We start from the raw sequence: 15,905 nt of genomic DNA, 5'->3' as shown, positions 1-15,905 counted from the left end.
AAATGGCCATAAAGGAGAGTGTTCATTGGCTTTGCCCACATTAGAGATGATTTTCCTCTGGTTTTTAGAGAAGAATTTTTGAATTTCAGAATCCTGAATTGATCACTCCCATTTCTTTGCCCCATAGTTCAGGATCTCATTCTTCTTGGCTGCTAATAATGTTTTCACAAGTCTCTTTTCAAGTCTCTTCTAACCTATCCTACAAATTTCAACCAAAGTGTTCCTTCTAGGGTATGGTTGTATCTCTTCTCTAATAAAACTTTTGGATGCTGCTCCATGTTCCATTTTTAGTTTATGTTTTTCAGCTTAGGATTCAGAGACCTCCATAATGTCTTATAGTTTATATATTCTTTATCTCCCCAATTCAATTGTAAACCCCTTGACTTATATTTATGATCTTTCCCACACTTAAAAAACTATAAATAGCGCTTAGTGGATATTTAATAGATGTATGCTGAATTACACTGAGAAAGGTACATATAGAAAAAAGAAGTAAATTTCACATTATGCATAACAAACTAACGAAATACATCAAATTCATTTCAAAAAGTGTTGAATAAGATATTTTTATCTTATAAAAATTTGTCGTAAAATGATATAAAATGAAATGAAGATATTTATATTATCTAAAATAGCTATTAATTAGAAATCACTTAAAATGGCCCCTCCCTCAATAGGCAAATGGTTTAATAAATTATGATCTTAGTATGATGTAGAATTTGTCCTCCACACCACTTCTTAAGTATCCTGCTAAATTCAAAGCAGATCCTGTCAGCCCACTGCTTACTGGCTTCTACTGATTCCATGTGGGAAACCAGATTTCTTATTCTAAAACTCAGCATGTTGTACAATCCTAATCTACCTTATTATCTTCATTTATTGTTCTCCTCAATTAACTTCAAGCTTCTGGGTCATTAAATTGTTTTTGAAACATTCTAGACTCTTTTACAGCTTTAAAATTTTGTAATACTACTGCTTCTCCACTTGGAAAATGCTTATCAGTCATTCAAGAGTCCCATCAAATGTCACTTCTTTAGTGAAGTACTTCTTCTCCACTGAGTTAAATGCCCCCATTCAACCTCCAAGCTGCCAAAACTCTCTGCTCATATTGCCATCAAGGCAACTTAGAATATACAGTAGTCTACACTTGTTATTATGACTGTGAGGTACCGAAAAGTAGAGTTTGTGTCTTATTTTTTGTATTTCTGATGTGTGTGTGTGTGTGTGTGTGTGTGTGTGTGTGCGCCCACGCGTGCGCGCTCAGTTGTGTCTGACTCTTTGCAACCCCATGGACTGTAGCCTGCCAGGCTCCTCTGACAATGGAATTTTCCAGACTACTGAAGTAGGTTGCCATTTCCTACTCCAGGAAGTGTATATCTTCCCAACCTGATACATAGTGGATGCTTAATAAATGATTTGAAATGAATTAATGAATGAATTATAGAGATTGAATTTGGAGACACTTAAAAATGTGATTTTGAAATCTGTAAAGGAACACTTAAACTAGCCTATGCTATAACTTTAAGTGGAAAAAGTAATAGACAAAATTAAATTCACATTGTAATCACCAAATATAATATTATGTATGCCTGGTGAAACTGTCTGCCTGCATCTACCCATGTTTACATAATTATACAACATATAATCTCTTCCCTGTTATATGAGCATATTTTATTTATTATAAATCAATAAAACTTGAAGGTAGGAAAAACAAATTGATTTACTAAGGAGGTAGGATTTTTCTTTTATTTTTGTAGAAATATTTATACCACACCTTCATGATAAAAACCTTCAGCAAACTAGGAATAGGGGGAAACACCTTCAATCTGATAAAGAACATCTACAAAATACTTACAGGTAACATTATACATTGAAGAAGGGAATGGCAACCCACTCCAGTATTCTTGCCTGGAGAATCCCATGAACTGAGGAGCCTGGTGGGCTACCATCCATGGGGTCGCAAAGAGTTGGACACGACTGAGTGACTAACACAACAACATTGTACTTAATAGTGAGAAAATGAACAATTTACCCATAAGATTGAGAACAAGGCAAGGACAGCCTCTCTTAACACTTCTATTAAACACTGTATTAGAAGTCCTAACTAATGTAATAAGGTAAGAAATGGAAATAAAGGTATACATATTGGGAAGGAATAAGTAAAGTGATTTTTATTTGCAGATGATATGACTGTCGGTCTATGCAGGAAATTCCAAAGAATTTTTAAAAATTCCTGGAACTAATAAGCAATTATAGCAGGGCTGCAGGCTACACTGGTAATATACAAAACCTTAGTGCTTTCCTATATACCAGAAAGGAAAAATTGGACTTTGAAATTAAATACCATACCATTTATAATAAGACTCCCCAAATTAAATGCTTAGGTAAAAATCTAACAAAATATGTATGAGACTTATATCCAGGTAATATAAAACACAGAAGAAGAAAATCAAAGATATAAATAAATGAAAACATAGTCTATACTCATAGATTGGAAGACTCAATATTGTTAAGATGTCAGTTTTCCCAACTTGATCTATACATTCAATGCAGTCCCAGTCGATATCCCAGCTAGCTATTTTGTAGATGTTGACAAACTGATTCTAAATTTTATGTGGAAAGACAAAAAGCCTAGAATAGCCAACTTTGCTCTTCGGTGTGGACTGTGCGCAGTGAATGTCTTCCAATGAGTACAGTATGACACAGGAGGAAAAAAGAGAAACTTCACAGTGACAAACCCTGATAAACACCATTTCAAGGCAGGTCGTCAAGGTTAACATCAATCAGTGTGATAAGTGTGATAGAGTGTAGCGTTCATATGATGTGATGAGAATGGCACTCTACCTCTAAGGTCTTCCTCCCCAAAATTCATAACCCCAGTCTAACCATGATGAAAACATCAGACAAATCCCAGCTGAGGGATTTTCTATAAAATATCTAACTGGTGATTCTCAAAACTGTCAAGGTTATCAAAAACAAGGAAAGGCTAAGAAACTGACACAGCCATGAGGAGCCTAAGGAGACACGACAGCTGGAACAGAGAAAGGTCATTAGGAAAATAAGTCCAAATAAATCTGAACAAAGCATGGACTTCAGTTAATAATAATGTATCAGTATTGGTTCACTAATTATGACAAATGTTATCACACTAATGTAAGATGTTAATAATATCTGGACATGAGGTATATGGGAACTCTGTACTATTTTCCTAATAATCCTGCAAACCTAACACAGTTCTAAAATTAAAGTTTATTTAAACATGTTGTTTGTAATAGCACATTAAAAAAATTAATTAGTGGTTAGGTCCTTTTGAAAACAAGGTGTTTGTGAGGGCAGGGGTAGAAATATTCCTAACTATTAAATTTGACTTCATTCATTCAACAGATATTTCTAAAGTAATGAAAACACTATATTAGGGACTTCCCTGGTGGTCCAGTGGCTAAAACTCCACACTGTACTAAAGTAGAGGGCAGAGGTTCGATCCCTGGTTGGGAAACTAGATCCCACATGCCACATCTAATAGTTCTCATGCTGCAACTAAAGATCTTGCATGCTGCAACCAAGACCCAGCACTGCCAAAATAAAACAAATCAAAAAACCCCACTATCTTAATGCTAAAAAATACACGCCTGTCCTTGTTTTCCAAAGGTTCGAAGTTTCCAAGTAGAAGGAGTAGACTGATGCTTTCCACAGCAGGTCTGTTGAGGGTCACTGAGCTAAATGAATCACAGATCTTACCCCTTATATGTGACAATAATCATATATTTCTATTAATTTTCAAATAATTAAGACAATGAAATATTGTATGTCCACAAAAACCTTCAAGCCCTTCTAAACACCCGACTGGATCCTTGCTAGTGCTTATTACTCTCAGCTCACTACTTTATATGTGAGGGCAGAGCAGTATCAGGTCAGTGAGTAGAAAAAGGAGCTTCTACTCCTGCATTTTAGTATTTTCTACCATCAGTGAATAATCTTCCCCTATACAGACATACCTTGATCATATTTCCTGCCAAAGCACACGACTTGCATTGAATAGGAAATTCATGTGAAAAAAGAGAATGGGGACATAGGGTAGTGTAATTTAAACTGAAGGGATTGGAGGCAATAGTAAGGGCAGAAGAACAGAGAAAAATGACTCGCCTTCAGTAGGAGGAATGAGAACAGTGTGGACCTTCTGTTCCTTTGACACTCTCTGAATCCCATGGGACCCCAGCTGTCTTAGGACTGTTCTCAATGTTGTCTTCACACAGGGATCACATGGGGAACTCTCAAATACTAATGCCTGGTCCCTTCTCCCAGAGACCCTGTTTTAATTACTCCTCGTCTAACATGTAGATAAGGTTGAGATCTACTGATAAGAGGTCATGTGCTGGCCCTAGAAAGCTCAGGGCACCAGAGTTTATCCCATCCACCTCAGAAGTCCTTTCTCCACACATTCTGAGCTAAACTGCAAAATACCTGAGGGCTGAGGCAGGAGGTTATATAACTCTGTTTCACCATGCCATCTAATATAGTCTGAGGTCCAGAAATGTTTCTTCAATAGACTATTACTGATTTTGTTTTAAAGATGCAATGTCGTCCTCATTTATCACGTGGGAAAGCAGGGGTAAAGGCTGAAGGCCAAAGGTTTCCATGTTGGTTGTGCATTAGAAATAACTAGTGGAGAGTTTTATTGGTACTCCAGGCCAATTAAAGCCAGAATCTGGATGGGCTGATGGCAGTATTTGTTAAAGTTTATTAAAGTTCCCAGGTGATTGTTCAGTGTGTAGCCAAAGTTAACAGCCACACATTATCAGTTAGTAATAACTGATAAAAACTGTTGAGAAAAATTTTATATTCCAAATTAAAATCATAAGTGAATTATCTAGGTTTTCTTATGTAGGCATCTGATTTAAAGTGTTTTGTTATCAGAACATAATGTGTTTATAACTAGAAAACATATTAATGAATTTATATTCATTTGTCCTAGATAATCTGAAATATAGGCAGTGGCAGATAAAAATGTATATTCCACAGAAAATAAAGAGTGTTTATTATAGGTTGAAAAAATTCATTTGATTCAATCAGAAAAGAATATTTTAGCTGGGTATATTATAATTTAGCAGATTATTTAGTCACATTCAAAAGTTATGCTAGAACATCTATCCATTTTAAATCACAGTAAAATATTTGTCATATGAGTTTATTGGTTTTATTAAAATAAAATAACCAGTGGTCATACTCAGAAAGAAGGAGCTTATAGAAAGCTAGATTTGGAAAGAGATAGCTGGAGCCTAAATTTAATTTCTTGCTTTGTGATTTTTCTATTCATTATTGAAATGTAGTATAAAAAAAATTGAAAGGACTTCTGGTTAGACCTGACAGATTAAACATACACTGACAACTCGTGTTCTTCCCAAAGCCCCTTTAAAAGGAAACTAAAGGGCTTAAAAAAATAAACTCAAAAAGACAAAGAAAATGGGAGATAAGTTACAAAATTTGAAAGATAAAAAGCAGATGTATGAGTGCAAACTAACTTAGCAGACCTGAGAAAAGGCAATTATAAGTTGGCAGAGGGGAAAACTGAGAAAACTGATTTATATACCAGGAATTCATACTACTCAGAGTTAGAAACACTGGGTACCTCTGGAAATGGGAGTTAAAATGGGGTTAAAAACAAGAGAACTGATTTAAAAATCTGTTTAAGCAGTTGGTTTCCAAGAGCCTGTCCTTCTCACCATATAGCTGGGTTACAGTGCCTGTCTTACATGGCAGCAGTCTAAAAGCAGATTTTCTATAAAGGGTGAAATAAACGCACCAGGACGGAACACCACAGAATAGTAAAAGGCAGAAGACAGGTGGGTACTCTGTTGAAATCAGGGATAATAAATGAAACTTTTGCATGTTGAATATTGAGACTTCCAATCTTCTCTGTCAGCCCACAGGATGTAGGTAATCAGACATATATTGTCAGAGCGAGATGGAAAGAACTTTTTCTAGTGAATGTAAGAAGTCCAAGAAGGAAAGACTTACAGATAGATTCTTTGGGGGTTCCCCAAGACACGGCTTAGTCAGATCATTCTTCAGTGAGCACCACTGTCAGCAAGCCCCATCCATCCTATTGACCTTTCACTCAGCTCTTTAGTGCCCTACTCTATAACCATGCTAATAAGTGATATTTCATTTTAAAATTTTGATGGTGGTTTTGATTTGCATTTCCCTGAGGATTAATGTTACTGGGCACTATTTCATTTTCCTATTAGCCATTTTTATATCTTCTTTGGAAAAATGTCTACTCAAGCCTTCTGCCCGTTTTTTAAATGGATCTTTTTTTTTTTTTTTTTTTTTTTAAGCCGTCTGTATGTCTTCTTTGGAAAATGTCTATTAAGTTCCCCTTTCCTGATTGGTTGTTTCTCTGATGTTAAGTTTTATAAGCTCCTTACTTTGGATGTAAACCCCTTATCAGATATGTATTTTGCAAATATTTTTCTCCCATTCTACAGGTTGCCTTTTCTTTTTTTTTTAAGGTTGCCTTTTCATGCTGTTGAGTTTTTCTTTTTTTTGGCTGTACAAAATCTTCAGTTTGATGTAATCCTGCTTTTTTATTTTTTCTTTTGTTGTGTTTTTGGTATCATATTCAAAAGAAATTGCGAACACCAATGTCAATGGACATTTTACCACTGTTTTCATCTAGAATTTTTGTGTCTTCAGGTCTTACATTTAAGTCTTTAGTCCATTTTGACTTAGCTTTGGTGAGTGGTGTACGACAGGGGTCCAATTTCATCTTTGTGTATGTGTGGGCATGTACTTTTGCTAGTGTCATTTACTGAAGGGACTGTCTTTTCCCCATTGGGTATTCTTGGGTCTTTTATGAAATATTAGTTGGCTGTATACTCATGGGTTTATTTCTGGCCCTGAATTCTGTTCCATTGGTATGGGTGTCTATTTTTATGCCAGTACCTCTGTTTTAATTACTGTACCTTCATAATATAGTTTGAAATTAGGAAGTGTGATGCCTCCATTTTTTTTTTTTTTTTTCCTGTTAGGATTGATTTACCTATTTGTAGTCTTCTGTGGTTCAATATAAATTTTGGAGTTTTTTCTATTTTTATGAAAAATGTTTTGGAATTTGATAGGGATTGCAATGAATCTGAGGGGCTTCCCCTGTGGCTCAGCTGGTAAAGAATCTATATCCACTTGCAATGAATCTATAGATGACTTTGAGTAGTATGGCCATTTTAACAACAATATTAATTTTTCTGATCCATGGACATAGCATATTTTTTCAGTTATATGTCTTTTTCCATTTCTTTCATCAATATTTTATAGTTTTCAGTGTACAGATCTTTCACCTCCTAACTATCTTATAGGTTTGAAATGACAAATGGGATTGCTTTAAAAAATTTTTTTCAGATAGTTCATTGTTGGCGTATGTTCAACTGATTTTTATGTATCAATTTTGTATCCTGAAACTTTACTGAATTTGTTTATTAATTCCGGGTTTTTTTGTGTGAATTCTTTAGGATTTTCTTTATATAGGATCATGTCACCTGCAAACGGAGATACTTCTTTCTGATTTGAATGTTTTTTTCTTGCTGAATTGGTCCATTAGGACTTCAGTACTATGTTGAATTTGAAGGCAGTGGCAACCCACTCCAGTACTCTTGCCTGGAAAATCCCATGGACAGAGGAGCCTGGTAGGCTGCAGTCCATGGGGTCGCTGAGAGTCGGACACGACTGAGTGACTTCATGTTCACTTTTCACTTTCATGCATTGGAGAAGGTAATGGCAACCCACTCCAGTGTTCTTGCCTGGAGAATCCCAGGGACGGGGGAGCGTGGTGGGCTGTCGTCTATGGGGTCGCACAGAGTCGGACACGACTGAAGTGACTTAGCAGCAGCAGTAGCTGCAGCTCTACAGTTAACCTTCTAAGTATTTTTGTATCCATTCAGTTGTCTTTTTTGGAGGGCGACATATTTAAGAATTTAAAAGACCTATCCATCTAAGAGTGGTTATTACTTAGTTTTATATTTTAAATCAAAATGTATTAAACATGCCTTACTTTATATTATATTGTATCAATATGGTATCTTTGTATAACATATACACTTTAGAACTTTACTACTCGAAATGTAATTATCAGCAGGATCAACATCACTTGGGGGCTTATTTGAAATACAGCATCTTGGCACCATCCCCAGATTAATGAATCAGAAAGTACATTTTAGCAAAATGTCCAGTGATTCATTTTAATTTTCAAGTTTGAGAAGCACTGCTGCTGCTGCTGCTGCTGCATTGCTTCAGTTGGTATGCATTGAGATTTTTTCAATTTAACTAAAATTAAAAATTATTCTACAGCATTGCATACTTATTAAAACCTCAACATTTCCCAAGCGATTTATCATTTTAAGCCACTTTGTTTATAAAGTAATAGTGTAGTAATGAACATTAAAGCGATATGTCTCACATCACTACCTATGTTTCACCCTCAGTCTGATCTAACATTAATGAAGAGGTCAAGAAGAAAGGCATGTATCCTGAATCCCTGAGACCTATTACAAAAAAGAAAATGGAAGCCCTGAGTCCCCAGTGACTTACTGGACACCTTGTAGCAACAGTGGAATTCCAATATGCTTGGGATGATCTTATATAAATGAAACCCCCAATGAAATTACAAAAATGTGAGAGGGGTAGGGTGGGGGAGAAGGCTCCAAATAACAAGCAAGGAGGTGAAAGAAAACAGATCTCAAAGGAAATGTTGGAGGAAACCAGCATCAACAAGTCACACAGGTTTAATTTGCAATTAACAAATGTTAATAAATACCTCAGGTGTCACAACTGTGTAACTGGAATATGTGAGAATGAAGGTCTATTTCCACAAGCAGTCTAAGCAGCCACCCAAGAAATTTTCCTTCTCAAGGATTCATTTATAAAGTGCAAATATGTTTGGTGTCTAATACATGCCAGGCATGGCCTTTGGCTCTAGAATTATAGTGGTGTGTATGTGTGTGTGTATAATAGATGTAAAAAATATATGTTATATATAATAGACACAGATGTGGTCTGTCTTAACAGACGTCAGAGCATTACGATGAAATATAGCTTATTTATTTTCAAGTAAGCAGTTCATAAGGTGTTGAAATTTTGCCAAGAGTATCATCAGAACAAACTGCAAGTTGAGTTTTTAACAGAGAAGAAGTTTAAGCCACTTTGGAGATAAATGCTAGAAACCTGATAATCAGGTAGGATGGTGAACCTTTAACCAATTTCCTACCTGATCAGTAGTTGCCAAACCTGCCTAGGATGCTTACCAGACACCAAATATGTGGGCCCCACATTTGGCCTACTGAATAACAACCGATGTGTAGCACTTACTGTGCCACTGTTATTAGTGATGACATAATTATTCACTTAACCTCCACAATAACTCTGTGACGCGGGTATCTCCTTCTTAAAGATGATAACATAGAGGTACAGAGAGATTTAATGATTTTCCCCAAAGTCACAGTAATGCTAGTTGGTGCAGACACAGGATTTGAACCCAGACTATGCCCTTAAACTCTACACTATGTTATGGCTGGGTTTCTTTCTATTGATTACAAAATATTAATTAACATCCTTCTCAGTCCACGTGCAAGACTGACTATGACCGAGGCAGGGGTGGTGTGCTAAGGGGTGTTCACCTGGATCTGAATAAGAACCATTGTCAGTTAGTTGCCAAGACAGAGGCAAGATGCACAACAGCAGGAATGCTGTGAAACCACTTTGAAGTAGCTAACAAACACTATGTTTGTCTTTATGAAATATGAAACAAATCTGGACACCTTAGTACCATTCAGTGGCTTTAAAAAGTGAGTTTAAAAGCAAACCCAGTGGATGTTGCTTTGGAGGCAGTTAAGGAGCTTAATATTCTTTGACAAATAATAAGCTTAACTATCATTAAGTTAGACGATACCTTAATATGTTAGTTGCAGGGCTGGGTGTGCATATTAAAGCAACAACTTTATCTGTGCAAGGACAAGAAAGCCTAGTTGCATGTGCCTGCTGCCCTCCTCTGAAGATAGGACTACTGATTTGATTTCTCAAGCAAAAAAAAGGCTCAAAGAATTTTTTGATTCTTTTAGGCCAGGTTTTATATCCTATTCAGGGACTGGAATTATTAGAGAATTGTTTAAAGTTACTAGGATTTTTAAAAGAAAGGAAGAAACAAACAAACAAACAAACTAAAACAGTAAGATTAGAAGAGGAATTCCTGGAAGGAGCTGTAAACTATATTCTAGATCACTTACTGATTAATGCAGACCAAGAGTAACCATTCTAAATTGTCTAGCCATTTCACATATTGTCATTTGGTTACACTCTGGTGTCGGGAGCCGTTATGGGGGGTCCCGCCCGTGACAAGGTCATGAAGAAAGTACCGGGCAGGCAAGGCCGCCAGGACCCCATCCATGACGAGGTCACGAGGGAAAAACCTGACAGGCAAGGCCGTCTAGGATAAGGGACCCTCCAGGTTGGCCTTGGCCTCTACCCCACCCTGTATCCTCCCCCCTTTTTCTGCTGCTGTTCTTGTTTGCCCTGTTGCAGATTCTTGTGTTGCCTGCCGAGAGCTCTCCTGCTCCTCTTTCACTGAATGAGGACCAACTTAAAACCCTAATCAATAAATCTTCTGGACACTGGTACCCTATGAAGGGACCAGAGATGAAGAAAATGCTTCAATTCAAACCCTTTTGCTGGCATTCTGGCTTGTTTGATAAATATGTGCTCTCATTGCACAAAATGCTCTTGATTGTTCCAAACATCCTAAGCACAGTATGCTAACAAAAACTATTAAGCATAGGCCCCTTCACGGGGTGAAAAAAGCTCCACAAATATGATAGCCACAAATGTGCCTAACAAAAAACACTTTAGATAGAGATTAGCTGGCGACTTCTTGCAGGTGGTTAACTTTGAGACTAAGAGCCTGTTTTGTGCCATATCTGCTGTTTCTGCAGTCCTTCGCATTTCTGTTCTGTAAAAATGTAATCCTATCTAGTTCCCATAGAGATGACGCTTATTAGAAAGAAAATAGATTAATTATAAGAAAAACAAGGTCGGCCACTGAAGTTGCTTAGGCCACACCAGGTGCAAGCCATAAAATGTTAGCAGGCCTGAAGGCCCAATGATAAGAAAGACTCTTGTGAACGAAAAAGTATGTGGGTGACGTCCTGTTTCTGTTGAAGGTCAAGTTGCTGTAAATGTTTTGAGATGACCTGTGTGTAAGCAATATGCACTTCCCCCAAAGATGTTGTTAAGGGTATAAAGGGGCAGTACAAAAATAAACTTCAGACTCAGCCCCGAGCTTTGTCTCATTCTGTCTCTCATTCGCCGACGCCGTTGATCCTGAGGGTTCCCCTGGATCCTGCTGGGGCTGGACCCCGGGAAGTGGCGCCACGAACAGGGACCGAAAGTTAAGTTTCTTATCGTCCAGTTTTCGGAACGGCTAGGACCCCAACCAGGGCGCCGCGGGCCCCCCTGCATAAGACAGGTAGGGTAAGGAGGGTGGGTAGGACCCCACTAGGGCGCTAAAAGCCCCCCCTACATAAGAAAGGTAGGGCAAAAAACGTGGGTAGGTTTGAGAAAAGACCCCAATAGGGCGATAAAGTCCCCCCTACGTAAGAAAGGTAGGGTAAAAAGGTGGGTAGGTTCCAGCTTTTTTCTTTTCTAAGATTAACATTCTCGCCTTTTTCTTCTTCTAATTACTAACAAAAAATGGTAACAGTGAGTCAAAAGAAAGGCAGCCTTTTATTGGAGTTATACAGCAACCTCTTAACCATAGAGAAATTAAAGTTAAAAAGACCAGTGTTCAGTCCTTTTTTACATTTGTCCAATCGCAATGTCCATGGTTCCTAGAAGAGGGCACTGTAAAACTAGAAACATGGGAAAAGGTAGGAAAACAACTAAAAGCTTACTATACCCTGCATGGCCCTGACAAAGTGCCAACTTACACCTTTTCTTTGTGCAATATGATTAGAGATGCTTTAGATCCCCTTCATGAATCTGAAAGAGTAAAAATTAAAGAGGAGGAAAAAGATACTGATTCCAAACCTCGTTATCGACAGCTAAGGGAGAAGCTAGCTGCCATGAACACCAATAGTCATTTAGAAAGCGGGGACACTTGTAAAGATGGCGGAGGAGTAGGACGGGGAGACCACTTTCTCTCCTACAAATTCATCAAAAGAATATCTGAACGCAGAGAAAACTTCACAAAACAACTTCTGATCGCTAGCTGAGGTCATCAGGCACCCAGAAAAGCAGCCCATTGTCTTCGAAAGGAGGTAGGACAGAATATAAAAGATAAAAAGTGAGACAAAAGAGCTAAGGACGGAGATCCATCCCGGGAAGCGAGTCTTTAGAGGACGTTTCCAGACACCGGGAAACCCTCGCACTGTCGGGCCTGGGGGAAGTGTTTGAATCTAGGAGGGCAACCTGACTGGGAGGGAAACAATAAATAAAACCCACAGATTACGTGCCCAAAAGCAACTCTCAGCAGAAAAGTGCCCCCAGACACCCGCATGCGCCACCAGCAAGTGGGGGCGGCACGGAGAGGAGCTGGCAGCATTGTTTGGGGCAGGGTCCGGGCCTGAGTGCCCTGAGGACAATCGGAGGGAGCTTTTGTGAGTTGCCAACTTGAACTGTGGGAGAGCAGGGAAGAGAGAGAAAATTGACCGGCGCGAATACGCTGCCGGCCGTTTGCGGAACGGGGGGACCGAGAGAGTCCGGAGAGGGGCTCGCAGACTGCGGACCGGCCCGGACCCGCCGGAGGCTGGAGCAGGTCGCGGCGAGACACAGGGCGCAGGCACCCGACCGGCGCGGGCGGGGACGGGCTGGGGACGCAGAGGGCAGAAGGCGCACACACCCGACTGGCGCCGGCGGAAACCGAGATTGGGACCGTGGAAGGGAGCGGGTGCGCTGCACCCGGAGAGAGTGCGCCTGTCAAACTCCTGGCTGCCTGGACCGCTCTGACGGGGAAGGCACAAGAGCGGACGCAGCCTTTTGTTCCACGCTTTTGTGGAACACCCGAGGGCTGAAGCTGCGCACAGCGCGCGGCGCGCTCCATATAGAGCAGCCGGGATCCTGAGCAGCGCAGACCGAGAAAGCAGCGCCAGCCTCTCCCGGCAGCGCCAGCCCCTCCCTGCAGCGCCAGCCCATCCCTGCAGCGTCAGCCCCTCCCAGCAGCGCGACAGAACTAGCTACCTGAATAAGAGTCCACCTCCGCCCGCCTGTGTCAGGGCGGAAATGAGGCTCTGAAGAAACTGGCAAACAGAAGCCAAATAAACAAAGGGAACCGCTTCAGAAGAGAGCGGTGCAACAGATTAAAATCCCTGTAGAAAACACCGATTACACCGGAAGAGGCCTGTAGATATCGAGAAGTGTAAGCTGGAACGAGGAGATATCTGAAACTGAGCCGAACCGACACTGACCGCAACAGCTCCAGAGAAATTCCTAGATATATTTTTACTTTCTTTTTTTTTTTTTTTAAATAAAAAAAAATTTTTTTTTATTTTTTCTTTTTTATTTTTTCTCTTTTATTTTCCTTTAAAATTCCCTATTACTCCCCCATCACTCCTTAACTTTCATTTTCATAGATTTTTATGATTTTTTTAATTAGGGAAAATTCTTTTTTTTGTTTTCTTTTATTCTCCTTTTTCTCTTCAATTTTCTATTTTTCTTTTTCTCTTATTTCTTTTAAAGTCCTCTAGTACCCCTCTACTACTCCTTAATTTTCATTTTCAATACACTATAACCTTACAAAAAAAAAAAAGAGAAGACCTATTTTTTAAACTGAACTTCATATATATTAAAAAAAATTTTTTTGTGTGTGTGTTTTGGTTTTTGTTTTTAATATAGTATTTTTAAGAGTCTAATCTCTACTCTAGATTTTTAATTTTTGTTTTCAATATATGATATAAATTGTGAACATTTAAGAACCCAATATTCAGTTCCCATTTTTATTCAGGAGTGTGTTGATTATTCTCTCCCAATCTTGACTCTCTGTTTTCTACCTCAGAACACCTCTATTTCCTCCTTTCCCCTTTTCTTCCCAATCCAATTCTGTGAATCTTGGTGGGTGTCTGGGCTACGGAGAACACTCTGGGAACAGACAACTGCGTAGCTCTGTCTCTCTCCTCTTGAGTCCCCCTTTTTCTCCTCCTGCTCAACACTATCTCCCTCCTCCCTCTCCTCTTCTTCATGTAACTCTGTGAACTTCTCTGGGTGTCCCTAATGGGGGAAAATCTTTTCACCATTAAACTAGAAGTTTTATTATCAGTTCTGTGTAGTTGGAGAAGTCCTGAGACTACAGGAAGAATAAAACTGAAATCCAGAGGCAGGAGACTTAAGCCCAAAACCTGATAACACCAGAAAACTCCTGACTACATGGAACTTTAAGTAATAAGTGACCGTCCAAAAGCCTCCATACCTACACTGAAACCAACCACCACCCAAGGCCCAATAAGTTTTAGAGCAAGACATACCAAGCAAATTCTCCAGCAACGCAGAAACATAGCCCTAAATGTCAACATACAGGCTGCCCAAGGTGACACCTAACACATAAACCCATCTCAAAACTCATTACTGGGCACTCCATTGCACTCCAGAGAGAAGAAATCAAGTTCCACGCACCAGAACACCGACGCAAACTTTCCTAACCAGGAAACCTTGACAAGCCAATCGTCTAACCCCACCCACTGGGAAAAACCTCCACAGTAAAAAGGAACCACAGACCTCCAGAATACAAAAAGCCCAGTCCAGACACAGCAATCTAAACAAGAAGAAAAGGCAGAGAAATACCCAACAGGTAAAGGAACATGAAAAATGCCCACCAAGTCAAACAAAAGAGGAGGAGATAGGGAATCTACCTGAAAAAGAATTTAGAATAATGATAATAAAAATGATCCAAAATCTTGAAAACAAAATGGAGTTACAGATAAATAGCCTGGAGACAAAGATTGAAAAGATGCAAGAAATGTTTAATAAAGACCTAGAAGAAATAAAAAAGAGTCAATTAAAAATGAATAATGCAATGAATGAGATCAAAAACACTCTGGAGGGAACCAAGAGTAGAATAACGGAGACAGAAGATAGGATAAGTGAGATAGAAGATAAAATGGTGGAAATAAATGAAGCAGAGAGGAAAAAAGAAAAAAGGATCAAAAGAAATGAGGACAACCTCAGGGACCTCTGGGACAATGTGAAATGCCCCAACATTCGAATCATAGGAATCCCAGAAGAAGAAGACAAAAAGAAAGGCCATGAGAAAATACTCGAGGAGATAATAGCTGAAAACTTCCCTAAAATGGGGAAGGAAATAGCCACCCAAGTCCAAGAAACCCAGAGAGTCCCAAACAGGATAAACCCAAGGCAAAACACCCCAAGACACATATTAATCAAATTAACAAAGATCAAACACAAAGAACAAATATTAAAAGCAGCAAGGGAGAAACAACAAATAACACACAAAGGGATTCCCATAAGGATAACAGCTGATCTATCAATAGAAACCCTCCAGGCCAGAAGGGAATGGCAAGACGTACTGAAAGTAATGAAAGAGAATAACCTACAACCTAGATTACTGTATCCAGCAACGATCTCATTCAGATATGAACGAGAATTCAAAAGCTTTACAGACAAGCAAAAGCTGAGAGAATTCAGCACCACCAAACCAGCTCTTCAACAAATGCTAAAGGATCTTCTCTAGATAGGAAATGCAGAAAGGTTGTATAAACGTGAACCCAAAACAACAAAGTAAGTGGCAACGGGACCACACCTATCAATAATTACCTTAAACGTAAATGGGTTGAATGCCCCAACCAAAAGACAAAGATTGGCTGAATGGATACAAAAACAAGACCCCTATCTATGCTGTCTACAAGAGACCCACCTCA

This window comes from Dama dama, chromosome 20, assembly GCF_033118175.1.
Source record: "Dama dama isolate Ldn47 chromosome 20, ASM3311817v1, whole genome shotgun sequence".
Lineage (NCBI taxonomy): Eukaryota > Metazoa > Chordata > Mammalia > Artiodactyla > Cervidae > Dama > Dama dama.
This window is presented reverse-complemented; position numbering follows the sequence as displayed.